Source organism: Bison bison, unplaced genomic scaffold (assembly GCF_000754665.1).
Source record: "Bison bison bison isolate TAMUID 2011002044 unplaced genomic scaffold, Bison_UMD1.0 scf7180017864063, whole genome shotgun sequence".
NCBI classification, from domain to species: Eukaryota; Metazoa; Chordata; class Mammalia; order Artiodactyla; family Bovidae; genus Bison; species Bison bison.
In genome coordinates, this window is record NW_011494635.1 from 13691418 (window position 1) to 13705093 (window position 13676).

Below are 13676 nucleotides of genomic sequence, written 5' to 3' on the forward strand. Positions count from 1 at the left end.
CCAGCCATATTTGAAGTACTTAATAGTCACATGTGCTAGCGGCACCCTGTTGGACAGCGCAGAAAACAACATTCCACCCACCATCAGAGAAAGTTCTATTGTACATTGCTGGGCCGGAGTAGGAACTTGTTGAGAATGGCCCTTGGTGTTCCCTTAACCCTTAGGAATCTGCCTCCTGGTCAATAAGGAACACAAGGTGTAGAGCTTTGAATGGAGAGCAGGACAGGGGTGGGGAACCAGGTATGCCTGAACCTTCCCTACCACCCCACCCCCAGATCTGGCAGAGGCCATAACCCTGGGCTCCTCTGGGCTGTAATGTGCTCCCTCCTTTACAAAGAGATGCTGTGGCCCCGACCCGTGATAAGATCTCCAGAGTGGCACAGGGAGGAGGAGAGGAGGAAGGAGGATGAGACAGCCACGTGGCGGTTAGCAGAGATTTTCCATTAAGGTTTGCATCAGTAACAAGATAACGCTACCCATAGCGGTATTACTGAAAGATAACCACTCAAACCAGGCTCTCCTGGCTCTTTCCCTTCCACTATTTTTCTATAAGGAAAAAGACACATGTATATACTGTGTGGTTCTGTTGTCTGTTTTCTCTCCTAACGTTCTGTCATGGACATTTGCCCTTGTCATACACACTATTCTTTTTGTTGTTGTTGCATTGAGTCTTTGTTGCTATGTGTCAGCTTTCTCTAGTTGTGGTTCATGGGCGTCTCGCTGCAGTGGTTTCTCCTGTTGCAGAGCACAGGCTCCAAGCACATCGGCTTCGGTAGTTTCAGTACACAGGCTCAGTGCAGCTCTAGGGCCCTAGAGCTCGGGCTCTGTAGTCGTGGCACACGTGCCCCGTGGCATGTGGAATCTTCCTGGACCAGGGATCGAACCCATGTCCCCTGCACTGGCAGGCAGATTCCTATCCACTGCACCACCAGGGAAGTCCCACACTATTCTTATTATAAAGATCATTTTGAAGAACAGGCCAGAATAACCACACACAAAAAAAAAAAACGTTTAAAATGAACAGTTTGAGTTGGGGGTTGGGAAAACTAAAGAATATACAAACAAACCAATGAAACATTAAAAAAAAATCCAGAAACAGGCTCAACTGCATATGGAAATTGAGGGGGGTGAGTATCTTTCAGTAAGTAGTGCCAGAGTCACTGGAAGAAGGAAATCATCTAAGAACTAGAAGAAAATGGAAAATGAGGAAATTCCTATAAACCTGAAAATGAGAAAAACTCCTGATTTCAAAATCCACATATAGTAAGGGGAAAGACTGATAAATCTGACTACATAAAAAAAACAACATATATAGAAAAAGAAATCCACTATTAGCAAAGTAAGAACATAAATTACAATCTAGACCAATATATAGCTTCTAAATATAAGAAAGACACACAAAGAAATGCAAATGGCCTTTTAACCATGTCAAAAGATGCTCAACCTTGCTCATAATATGATGAAATTTTTAGAAAAGACTGAAATACCATTTCTTGTTTAGTAGATTAACACAAATCTCAAAATTTGACCACAATCTGCTATTGAGGCTGTGGGAATGCAAGCAATATTCAAGGGAATGCGAGAGGCTGTGGGAATGGAGGGAAATAGCCAACAAAGCTACAAACACATGATCCCTCTGACCCCGCCATCCCACCTATAGGATTCCAGCCCAAAGATTCCTTGGCAAAAAATGAAGAGAACAATTCCAGCCCCATCCACAGGCAGCCTGAGCAGCCAGGACTGATCCCTGTGGGCTTAGAGCCACATTCTCCCTGTGGGAGGGGACAGCAGTTCCAGGAGGTAGGTCCAGGAACAAGTGGTTTATACACACAGGATTCTGCATGTGTTCTCTAAGAGGTTACAGAGACTGTGAAGCCCACCCACGTATGAAAACAAACAAACAAAAGACCTTTGCCTTCAAAAGTCTTTTAGAAAGTTCTATTATTGAGCACACCTGTTCTGGGCATCATGCTAAGTGCTTCATATGTATTATCTCATTTAATCCTCACAACTCTCCATAGAAGGAGGAAGCTGAGGCCTAGTTCCATGAAGAACTCATCTCATTGACTCTAAGGTCACCAACTTAACCCCTGTGATGTTCTGTAGGTAGTAGAGCCTGGGAAAGAGCAGACTCAGGTGCCCTCTACAGAGGTGGCCTGGATATTGTCAGCACAGAGCCTCTAAGGATCCCTCCATTGAATGGGAACCTAGTGCAAGGCACAGGGGCACTGCCAGCATTGATCTGGTGGGAGACCATCCAACTCCACAGCCTATAGAAACCTATCCACTTTGGCCCAAGTTCATCACGAGACCCAGAACTAAAGGCATAAAAAGTATGGAATGACCACTCATGACCAAGCTACAGCACAGCTTTTGAAAATTCAAAAATATTACACCTCTAGGCCCCAAAATAAGAGAATTCCCCTCACGTCCCCATAAAGTCTCAGCGGCATTAAATTCATGTAAATGGATACATCTCCTGATTGAAATGTTAATGGAAAAGTACAGATACTGAAAGAGGAAGGTGTGGGAAGAAGCAAGGAGACAGATGGGAGAGAGACTTAGGAATGGTCTCTAGCTCGCTTTGCCAAGCACAGTGGGTGCTAGGATCCTGAGATGGGGCTGCCATGGTATAGACAGCCGCTCCAGTTGTGTGATGTATGTGGCTGGGTGAGATCCAGTTTAAAAGAGAAACTGGGTGATTGGGAACCAGTAATCAATGTGGTAACCTACGTGGTCCTGGTGGGTGGGCAGGCGTAAGGCATGGACAAACGGGGGGACAGTCCTGGGAAAATACCAGTAAGCAGAGGTGGGAGCAGGGACACCCTCTGACTGATACCCTCTAAACTGGTAAGAGGAACTGGGTTTGAAAAGAGAGGGGCTAGAGAATCAGCATGGGGGAGGCAGAGACACAGGCTAGCCTTCCCTTCCCATGATTCCTCCGAGTCTCCCCTCGGGCCCAGGCCCAGACATCAACCGTGACTCAGCTGATGAAATGCAACCCCACGGCTCATTAATTAGGAAGTCTGTAATTAGCCTGTCTCAGAGACCAGGATCCCCCAGAGAGAGCCCCTCTCACCTGCCTTCCTCTCCCTCCCACCCCAAGAATGAGATCAGGCTTGAGGGGATCTGGCCCCTGGGAACAAGGAGCAGGAGAGGAAGCATGAACACGGGGGAAAATGAGATGCCGGGGCACGCGTTTCTGCGCCAGGCAGCCTTGGCAGATTGACCTTCTGTAATGAGACGACGGAAATGATGGTGTCTCAGCTCCTGAAAGTTTCCTCGACTCAAGAAACCCCTGGGCAGGTTTGGGTGGCCTGGCTGGATCTGTTCAAGCTTGGTCTGTTTGAGGCCTGAAAACCATGGCCCACGAGGCTCGGTCTGGAGCAAAAATATAGATTTAGTTGCCAAAACGCAGTTTCACATGATGGGTGATGTCAGTCAGCAACTCTTCAAATCCCCCTGTTATCCTCCCCTCTCCCTCCTGCAGAACTTTGTGTGCACGCTCCCATACCTCTTTTCAGTGTTTCCTGGAAAGGTCTATTCCAGACCGTAGTCTCCAGACTTGCCTCCTGACTTCACACCACTGGGATGATTTCAAATGATGGGTTGCCAATTATTCAGCACTCCTCCCACCCAAAGGAGCTCTTTGTTCCTTCTCTTGACCCTGTGGACAGGCTTGTGGCCGCTTCAGCCCATGGAATGTGGCAGCAGTGACCCTACATGATTTCTGAGGCTGTCACTCTGCTTTGTTTGCTGAAACACTCACGCTTGAAGCCTTGAGCCACCAAGCAAAAAGTCCAACTGTCCCAAGGCTACAGGCATGAGAAGCCACACAGAGAGGCCATAGGCAAGCAGGCATTCCAGTCTGTAGTCCCAACCTAGCCCAGCCTCTGAGTCATCTCAGCCCAGGCACGTCCATGAAGGAGTCTCCAGATGAATCCAGCCCCAAACCATTCATTCTTTCCAGTGGGGACACCACACACTGTGGGCAGAGAAAAGGTGTCCTTGCCGTGCCCTACTGGGACTCCTGACCTTCAGAATCCACAAGCATAATGAAATGGTGGTCGTCTGGAGCACTGCGTCACACATGCAGTTACGCAGCAGCAGGAACCGGAACAACCACAACATCCTAGGCAATCGCTGCAGAGGGAGCTGGGGAAGAAGGGGGAGAGCCCGGGGTACAAAGCCAGAGAGGGGAGGGGAAAGCCTGAAAACGTTCCTGTGCTAATACTTTGTACTTGACCATGGGAACCAGTGCAGACGGAGGACCGTGACGCCCCTGGGCTGGCTGGCACACGAGATTGGCCATTTGCTGAAGAGCCAGTGTAGGGCCAGACACAGGGTCCAGGGGACACACTGATGGAAGGAACACTGTCTAGTGGGGAAGAGAGACGGCGAAACTCATGATTAAGGGATGTCTATGCAGGGCAACACACAGACCTACAAGAAGAGTCGGTTCCGCTAAGGTCAAGGGTGGAGCAGATGGGACTCTGGTACCCATTTCAGAAAAATGTCTCAGTGGATTTTGAGGGATGGCCTCCATTGACCTGTCATAATAGCATCCTGATTTTGTGGGGTTTTTTTATATTTATTTAATATTTATTTGGCTGTGGCAGGTCTTAGTTGTGGCACTCAGGAGCTCCGTTGTGGCATGCAGGATCTAGCTCCCTGGGACCAGGGATCAAACCCAGGTCCCAGGCACTGGGAGGGTGGAGTCTTAGCCCTGGACCACCAGGGAAGTCCCTTCATCCTGATTTTCTTTTAAAGCACTACCCTTTCTCTGTTGGCTACAGACCAAGGGAGCTTTGTTCAGTCTGTAGCCTAAGGAGTGGACATATGACTCTCAAGAACATGAGGGACAGGTAAGACTGGTCAGGAAGGGGCAGAAGGCAGTGAAATGGGTGTTTATATTCTGGTCTGGACCCTCGTGTCCTAAGGCAGGTGAAGAGGAAGCAGCTGAGTCGTTGGAGCCATGTGTCTCCTGAGGGCAGGGTTCTGGCAACTCAAAGGACCAGTAATGCCTAAGACCCAGACAAGAGAAATCTTTAAAGCCCTTCTCTGGATCGCCTTAGGATAAGACCAGGGGATATGCCCACCCAGAATCTGTGCACTGCAGGCTGTGGCCTGGAATGCCTTACCTGGCTTCCCTGTGACCGTCCGCTACTGGAAGTGTCCTCTTCCCTGGGTCTGTGGCCCAGGTGGACTACACCTCAGGTGCACAAATGTGCCTGCACAGAGGAAAGAGGAGGCAATTTGTGAGGCCCACAGGCAGAGCCCAGAGTGTCCACGTGTGTGCCTGTCCCTGCGATGCGAGACAGAACAAAGCTGTAGGGAGAGACCAGCCCCCCAGGTTGCCAGGTTCTGCTACTTGAAGGCGGGCTTCAGATCACTGTAAACAAATATTTGTCAAGGTAGGAGGACAGAACATGTTTAATTTAACATTGTGTTAGCTTAACTTACAACTTTTATATAGTTAGTCATATTTTACCACAGGGCCTAAAATGTGGGGCTGACACTTAAAAAACAAAACCTTTTTATTACGGAAAATTCCACATACATACAAAAATACAGATTAGTATAATCAACTCTCATGTATCCATCACTCAATTTCAACAACTCTCAATTCATGGCTAGTCTTGCTTCTTCTTACTTTTGTGTGTGCTAAATTGCTTCAGTCGTGTCCAGCTCTTTGAAACCCTATGGACTGTAGCCCATCAGACTCCTCTGTGCATGAGATTCTCCAGGCAAGAATACCAGAGTGGGTTGCAATGCCCAGGGATCAAACCTGACCCAGGGACCAAACCTGAATCTCTCAGTCTCCAGAACTGGCAGGCAGGGTCTTTACCACTAGCGCCACCTGGGAAGTCTTCTTGAAAAGTGAAAGTGAAAGTGAAGTCGCTCAGTTGTGTCCGACTCTTTGCGACCCTGTGGGCTTTAAGCCTACCAGGCTCCTCTGTCCATGGGATTTTCCAGGCAATAGTACTGGAGTGGATTGCCATTTCCTTCTCCAGGGTATCTTCCCAACCCAGGGATTGAGCCCGGGTCTCCTGCATTGTAGACAGACACTTTACGGTCTGAGTCACCTGGGAAGTCTTCTTACCCTCACCTAATTCACCCTTCTCATGTTATTTTGAAGCAAGTTAAGACAGCATCAGATTAACACATTTAGGACATGATGTGTAGGAGCTCCTGGAGCTCCCTCTTCCCAACAAAACAGCAAATCACAACCTGGGATAACCCATCAACGCTTTGAAAGGCGCAGGAGTGGGGACCCCCTCCCTCAGGGTGCTCTGGCATTGGGGTCCTGCTCCTCGCTGGCTGTGTCACTTCAGGAAATTGCTCAACCCGTTTGGGCCTCAGTCTCTGCATCGATAAAATGGTGATAAGTGTCTCCTGACATTGTTACACGGCTTACAGTGGTAGTAATGGGAACACAGTCAGCCTGCGGTAACTGTTAGCTGCTCTCCATCACCCCTGTTCAGGAGTTTTCCCTGTTTAGTGCAGAAGATGGACAGATAAGTTTCTCCTCCCTGGGAAAGCAGAGGCTTGGAAGAGGGGACCCATTTTGTGGCTGCCTCCCTGGCCATAAGGAGGGACACCCAGACATAAAGTAGCTGCAAGAAGGGAGTAAGGAATTCCCAGTTGACATCCCTGAACCCCAGCCAAGCATAGGATCATCAGCCTTCAACCTTGAATCCTAAATAAGTTGTAAATGTCCTGGTGGTTTAGTCACATCTGTGGGTTTTCAGGCAGTGGAGTGGTGAGGAGCACAGACTCTGGGGCCTGTGTCTGCTGTTTATTACCTGGGCCTCCTGGGGCAACTTCTCCTTCCTCTGGTTTCCTGTCTACAAATGGAGATAAAAATGACTTCCTCCTTCCTAGGGTTTTATGGGGATTCAAAGAGGAAAGGTTCGTAAAAGGCTGTGAACAGTGCAGTGAAAGTCGCTGTTGTTGTCTGGGGCTCAACAGGCCTATTTGTCCTGTGTTATGTCTTTACTGCACACGCGTGTGTACTAACACACACACTCACACACAGATCTACTTCCTTCACACCTTTGCACACACAAGCTGTTTATCCGGGCCAGCTGCATCCGCTCTCTCAGAGCTTCCCACTCAGCCTTCACTCCCCAAACTACAGGTATCGAACACGAAGGTGTTCGGGGACCTGCCCTGCGCGGCTGTCCGGCTACTTGCATGTCTGCTCCGCCGCCCTGCGCGCGTCTCTCCGCCCACTAGGCGGGGCGGGACCGGCCGGGATCGCCGAGGGCGCAGCGAGGTATATTCTGGAAGCCTCAGCCGGCCGGCCGTGAGCCCAGGCAGCGCCTCCCGATTTGCGCTCGACCCCATCGGGTCCCCTCGGCCCACAAAGCTTCCTGACTGCGCTTCTGCTCATCTCGGCCCGCAGCCTTCCTGGTCACTCGTCTGGCTGCGTCGGGGAAGGGCGTGTGGTCCTCTGGCTCCTCCCCAGCCGACCCAAGGGGGCCACTTTGGTTGCCCCAGAGCAGCAGCCACTGTGCCCAGCGGGGCGCCAGGCCGGCCTCGTGGGCCCTGGAGCTGGAGCCCACAGACCCCAGAAGGGAATCCACTCACTTGACCATTGTACAGGCTTTTAAGATAGAAAAAGTCTGTCAAAAATAATTTTCCGAGGTTATGTTGCTTTTTATTTAGGTTATTTTTGCAAGTAAGCCTTTTTATGATGTCCTCTCATTTCTGATTTCTTTTAAGCTTAATGTAACCCCCTTAGAGATCTGATAAACATTCACATTCAGTTCCCTCCTGTCTGATGAAGAAGTGAAAGCCTTTTTTCCAGCTTACTCCTAGTGCAGACCCAAGGCAGTTTCATACCAAGGCCCAGCATTTTCCCTGTTTGTCACCGCTGCTCAGCACACCCTCTTGGAGTCAATTCAGTCCTGGTTCTTGGGCTCCTACGGTGTTTGCTGGCTTCCGGTCCTCTGCACAGCTCACAGAGCACTTGTGTGACCACACTGCCAAGAGTCCTTGACCCAGACTGATAGGAAGGAGGTGAGATGCTAGCAGACCTGTTTGCGAATGAGGCCACCCTCTTTCGAGGGTGGCAGAGATGTCATTGGAGTACAGCACTAGGTTGACCCTGAGAAAAGAGGAATAAGAAACAAGAGTGGGGAGTAGTTAATTGTTACCTGTTCTCAGAAAAGATGGTCTCAGGGTAAGGAGGTACTTTAAGAACATTCTGAGATTTCAGGTTTAATCTGGAGGTTTGCAACTCTTTGTTACATAAAGATTTCAGACAGTTCTAACGTCTTATAGCATCTTCAGATCTGAGTCACCTAAGACCTCAGACAGGACTTCCCTGGTAGTTTAGTGGTTAGGAATCCACCTGCCAATGAAAGAGACATGGGTTTCATCCCTGCTCGGGGAAGACTCTACGTGCCGTGGGGCAGCTAAGCCCGTGTGCCACAACTACTGAGCACCCCTGCCCTACAGCCCATGCTTTGCAACAAGAGAAGCCACCTCAGTAAGCCCACACACCGCAGCTAGAGAGGAGCCCCTGCTCGCCCCAGCTAGAGAAAGCCCATGCACAGCAACAAAGACCCAGCACAGTCAAAAATAGGTAAAGAAATAAAAAAAGACCTCAGTGAGATAAGACATGGGGTCAGTACATCAAGCAACCTTGAGAACAGGTGTGACTCACTCAAACGCACAGAGTAATTCCCTGGAGAGCCTTTCCTTCTTTTAGTAATTTATTGAAAACCCACTGTGTGGCAAGTACTGTACCAGGAGTGGGCTTTCATTCTAGAGGGGGCACAGCCATATATACAAAAAATAATAAATAATACATAGACAAACATATAAACTGCAAATTGTAGTAGGTGCTATTAAACCCATCAACATAGACCCAGGTTAGAAAGTAACTGAGGTAGGTGTGAGGGATGCTCCAGGTGGGTGCTCAGGGAAGGCTCCTCTTGGGAGGTGACACTTTAAAGCAACCAGTGAACCCTAGGGATGGGTGACAGTAGGCAAATCGTTTATGACAAGGAAACAGCAAGCTCTGAAATTCCAAAGCAGGGGTGGAAAGAAGCAGATAGTTTGAAATGATAGATTTTAGAGGTAGGACTAACAAAGAGTGAGGGAAAGCACTGGATCAGGGTGAGTCCCAGGTTCTGGGAGGACCAGTTGGCTGGATGCTGGTGTGATTGCAGAGCAGGAGAACCCTGGGAGAGAGCAGGCGAGAAATTAAGACTCAGGAGTTGAGTCTGTCCACGTTAAGTTGGAAAGGCTTATTGAATATCCAAGGGTAGATGTCACTGGGCACTTGGGGGAGAGGCCCAGGATGGAGGTATGGATTTGAGAATCATTAGTTTGTAGGAAGTATTAAAAAACTATGGGGTTAGAAGCAATCACCTAACAAAAGAAGAGAAGAGACATAAGACTGAGTCCTGGGATTCTCCAATATTTAGAAGTCAAGGTCAAAGAGGTAGAGCCAGAAAAGGAGACAGAAAGAACATCCAGTGTGGTAGATTTTTAAAGCCTATATTTAAAAAGGACAAGTGCAAATTTGAAATCCCTGGCAGTCCAGTGGTTAGGAATCAGCAACTTCACTGCTGGGGCCTGGGTTCAATCCCCGGTTGAAGAATTAAGGTTCTGCAAGCCAGGAGGCATGGCCAAAGAAAGGACAACTGCTCAACCATGTTGAATGCTTCTAGGGGATAATGTAAAATGAGGACATGGATGTGACACCAAATTTGGTAATACAGAGGTACTTTATGACATTGATAATAGGAGTTTCTGGGGTTGGTTTGGGCAGAAGCCTGACTGGAGGGAGTTGAAGAGGAAATGTTGACTTCTGAATAAAAATGGCAGATGGATGACAATGAAAAGCAAAGGTGATCATTAACTCGAAGGAACAAAAAGCTATGACATTATTATATCAAGAAAATGGTGAATGGGAGGGTACCTGTTGTGAGTTGGGGTACGGAAGGACAGGTGAAAGAGCTAAATTCTCTCTAAGTGACATTGAATCAAGATCATGAGCTAAGGTGTAGGAGATGTAAGGGTGGAAAATATGTGAAGAAGTACTTTTGGAAAGGGAACATATAAGGAAAGTGAAGAAGGGGTGGGAGTGTCCCAAGGGTCCACAGGACCTGGGAGGTGTTATATTGGTAATGCAACCAGTCCCAACCACTGAGACTTTCCCAGCCAGTGTGGATTCCAAGAAGGTGGTACTGGGAGAAGCAGGCCCTCTGGTATCTGTTGGAGGTGGGGTTTGGGGTCTTTAAGGGGCCCTAGTGTGGGAGGCAAGTCTTAGATGATCCAGGTAGACATGGCTGGTTAGCACACAACTTGTACCAGAGCCTGAGCCCTTTATTTCCTGTAGCCCCTTCAGTTTTCAGTTGGTAACTCAGACCTAAAGTGCAGAGAGGGTAAGTGCTGGACCAAGGCCACACAGCTGGACTAAGCCAGGCTTCTGACTTTCTCCTGGGTCTGCCCCACAGCCCAGAGACTCAGGAGAGCAGTGACCAGACCAAGTTTATTTTTTGGCCATGAGTGGAGTGAAAAGGTTCATCCTGGGTTAACTCAAGAAGGTACTCTCTCTGGAAAAATCTCTTAAGGTCTTATTAATAGTAATATGGCATTAATTGGAGAAGGCAATGGCACCCCACTCCAGTACTCTTGCCTGGAAAATCCCATGGACAGAGGAGCCTGGTAGGCTGTAGTCCATGGGGTTGCGAACAGTAGGACACGACTGAGCGACTTCACTTTCCCTTTTCACTTTCATGCATTGGAGAAGGAAATGGCAACCCACTCCAGTGTTCTTGCCTGGAGAATCCCAGGGACGGGGGAGCCTGGTGGGCTGCCGACTGTGGGGTCGCACAGAGTCGGACACGACTGAAGTGACTTAGCAGCAGCAGCAGCATGGCATTAATAATACTACAATACTACAATTAATTAACTTCACAATGGTACAGGCACTTTTCCAAAGCTCTCATATAGTACATTATCTTAGTCCTCATGACAACTTGGTGATGTGGCTGCAAGTATTTTCCCTACTTCACCCTGGAGGAAAATGAGGCTCAGAGAAGTCAAGTGATCCACCCTAGTCATGATGTTTCGAGCAACAGAGGCCAGATTCCAACAGGCTGCTGGGCTCCAATGTCCTCACGGCTCCCCATCCTTGGGACCTGGGACCCCGTACTGCGCTTGGTGGGCAGGAGGCAGCTGGAGCTTCCCGCCGGCACCCTGGAGAAGAGGCCAAGAGTCTGGGGGCGGGGGGTGAGCCAGGGGCTGTGCAGAACCTGAGAGGTACAGGGTGGCTAGCTTAGGTCCAAGGATCAGAGAGCCACTTAGGTGGCCCAGAGAGGGAGACTTCCATCCCTGAAGCCCACCAGCCTGGGGTCATAAACCAAAGGCTGCTTTCTCAGGCTGGGCCCCTTTGGCTGTGGCTTTGCCCCTCCCCCAAATCCCCTTGAGGCCCCAGGCCTGAGCTGGTATCTGCCCTAGTCCCCACAAATCAGGGTACTGGTCAGGGTAGGAATTGGGGTGCTGGCTGTCAGTTTCTCCCCCGACCTTTGAACTTTGCTGGGTCAGGATTTCTTCTTTCCCTGTAGACACTCACTCTACTGCTGCCTGGAAGGGGAGTGGTGGGGATATGCCAAGAAGCTGTCCCCAGGGTCCCCAGTCCCTCCAGGAAACTTCCCCACCCACCAAGTAGAAGGGCCCCTGATTCCATGTTGCTCCCTTGCCTCCATGACACAGGGCTGCGGGCAGCATTTCCTCTTCTAGGGCAGCTGGTACAATGGCCTCTGTCAGCACCACCGAGGGTGTGTGCCATTCTTGGTCACTTGTCCTCTCACGGGACTAATCCCCCAGATGGGGTCCTGCATACCGACTGTCCCCTGCCCACCACTCCTGGGCTGGGGCCTGACTTACTCCTTACCAGCAGCCCCTGGGTCCCCTTGCCCCCTTCTCTGGGGTCTGTGTCAGGGGACAGGGCCTGTTGACCCTCAGCCTCTTCTGGACACCAGAAAGCTTGGAGACAGTTTCCAGGTGACCCCCCCTCATTCCCCGTCTGTCCACCTCCCCAAGTCTAGAGAGCCGCAATCATAGCCGCAGCAGCTCCTGTCACACCGCAGCCACACCGCTGCCTATGACAGCCTGGAGGCCAGCATCCCTCCCCCACCGTCCCCTGCACAGGTCCACGTGCGTCCCCAGATGCCTGAATCACTGCTGACGCCTGGGGACCTGGAGGCCACGGGCTCCTGGGGAGCCACTGGGGAGGGGGTGGCGGCCACGTCACTTCAGAGGGAACACCTGCAGACATAAATAGGCAGCCAGCGAAGACATCGCAGCACAGTCCACAGAGCAGCACTGCGCACTGTGCCCACCCGTGCCAGGATGCCCGACGCCACACTGCCCGCCTGCTTCCTCAGCCTGCTGGCCTTCACCTCTGCTTGCTACTTCCAGAACTGCCCAAGGGGCGGCAAGAGGGCCATGTCCGACCTGGAGCTGAGACAGGTATGACCATGACCGCTCTCAGAGCTGCAGGGAAGGGGCAGAGGCCCAGGGACGGCACCACTGTGCAGGGGCTAGCAAGGGAAGTCGTGGGAGAGGCAGGCTTTAGGGGAAGTGCCCAGCAGAAGAAGGGAGGCTTGGCATGGCCAGACAAAGGGGACCAGGCTGTCAGGCAGGCTAGGACAGGTTGCAGGACTTCCGGAACACTGTCCCTACCAGAGAAGGGATGCTGGCAAGAGGTTTCCCTAGTTCCTGGGCTTGGAGCTGCAGCAGGGAGAATGGGCAAGGCCTTCTCTGTGCCCATGGGGCCTCTCCTCCAGGACCAGCTGGAGCTTCAGAGGCTCTGTCCTCCCAGCACTCTAAGCCTTCCCCGATCAGTGTCCAGCTTCTCCTAGCCATGGGCCCCAGCATTCACCCCGGCCCCGAAGCTGGCCATTGCCCTGAGCTTGCCCGAGTGACAGGTGCCACTCAAGCATCCTGTAAAGAAGTTCTTCTGGGTACCTAGCCCAATTCTTTCATGCTGCATGTCCAATGAGTCCCTCTTAATCCATCTTCAGCAGCACTAAAGGAAACCCAATCACCGTGCTCAATTCTGCCATGGTCAAAAGTGGCCAGTTTTGAGCTGCTGAACAAACTTTTGGGAAGGTGGGCAGCCCCCACTGACGGCCCTTCCTCTGCTCGGCAGCTTTGGAAGCTGGAGTCACCTAGGTGCCTCATACCCTCCTCTAGGGCTCAGATCCTTGCCACTCAGGGTCAGTCCTTAGACGGACTAGCAGAAGTCAAGGTCCCAGTGAGACCCACTGGCTTGAGGGGCAGGGCAAGGGCAGAGAGGGGACAGGACAGGATAAGGAGGGGCGGGGGAGGGAGGGCAGAAGGAAGGTCTGCTTCAAGGGGAGGGTAGTGGGCAGCTGAGAGAAGGGTGGACACCAGGAGGCCCCAGAGCTGAGGGGGAAATTCTCCCCCAAATAGCGCATGAGGGTTCCCTTTGACAAAGCGGGAGGACGCTGAGGGGTGTGACTGACAGCTGTTCCTCAAACATCTGAAAACCGAGGGAGCGGAGAAGCTTTTTTTTGACTGCTCTCCTTCGACCAATTTTGGGCCCAAAGAGAGCCAGGGAGACCCGCCACCTCCCGCGCTCCTCCGGCCGCCCTCGCCCGCCCGGCTCAGCCCCCCACCCCACAGGG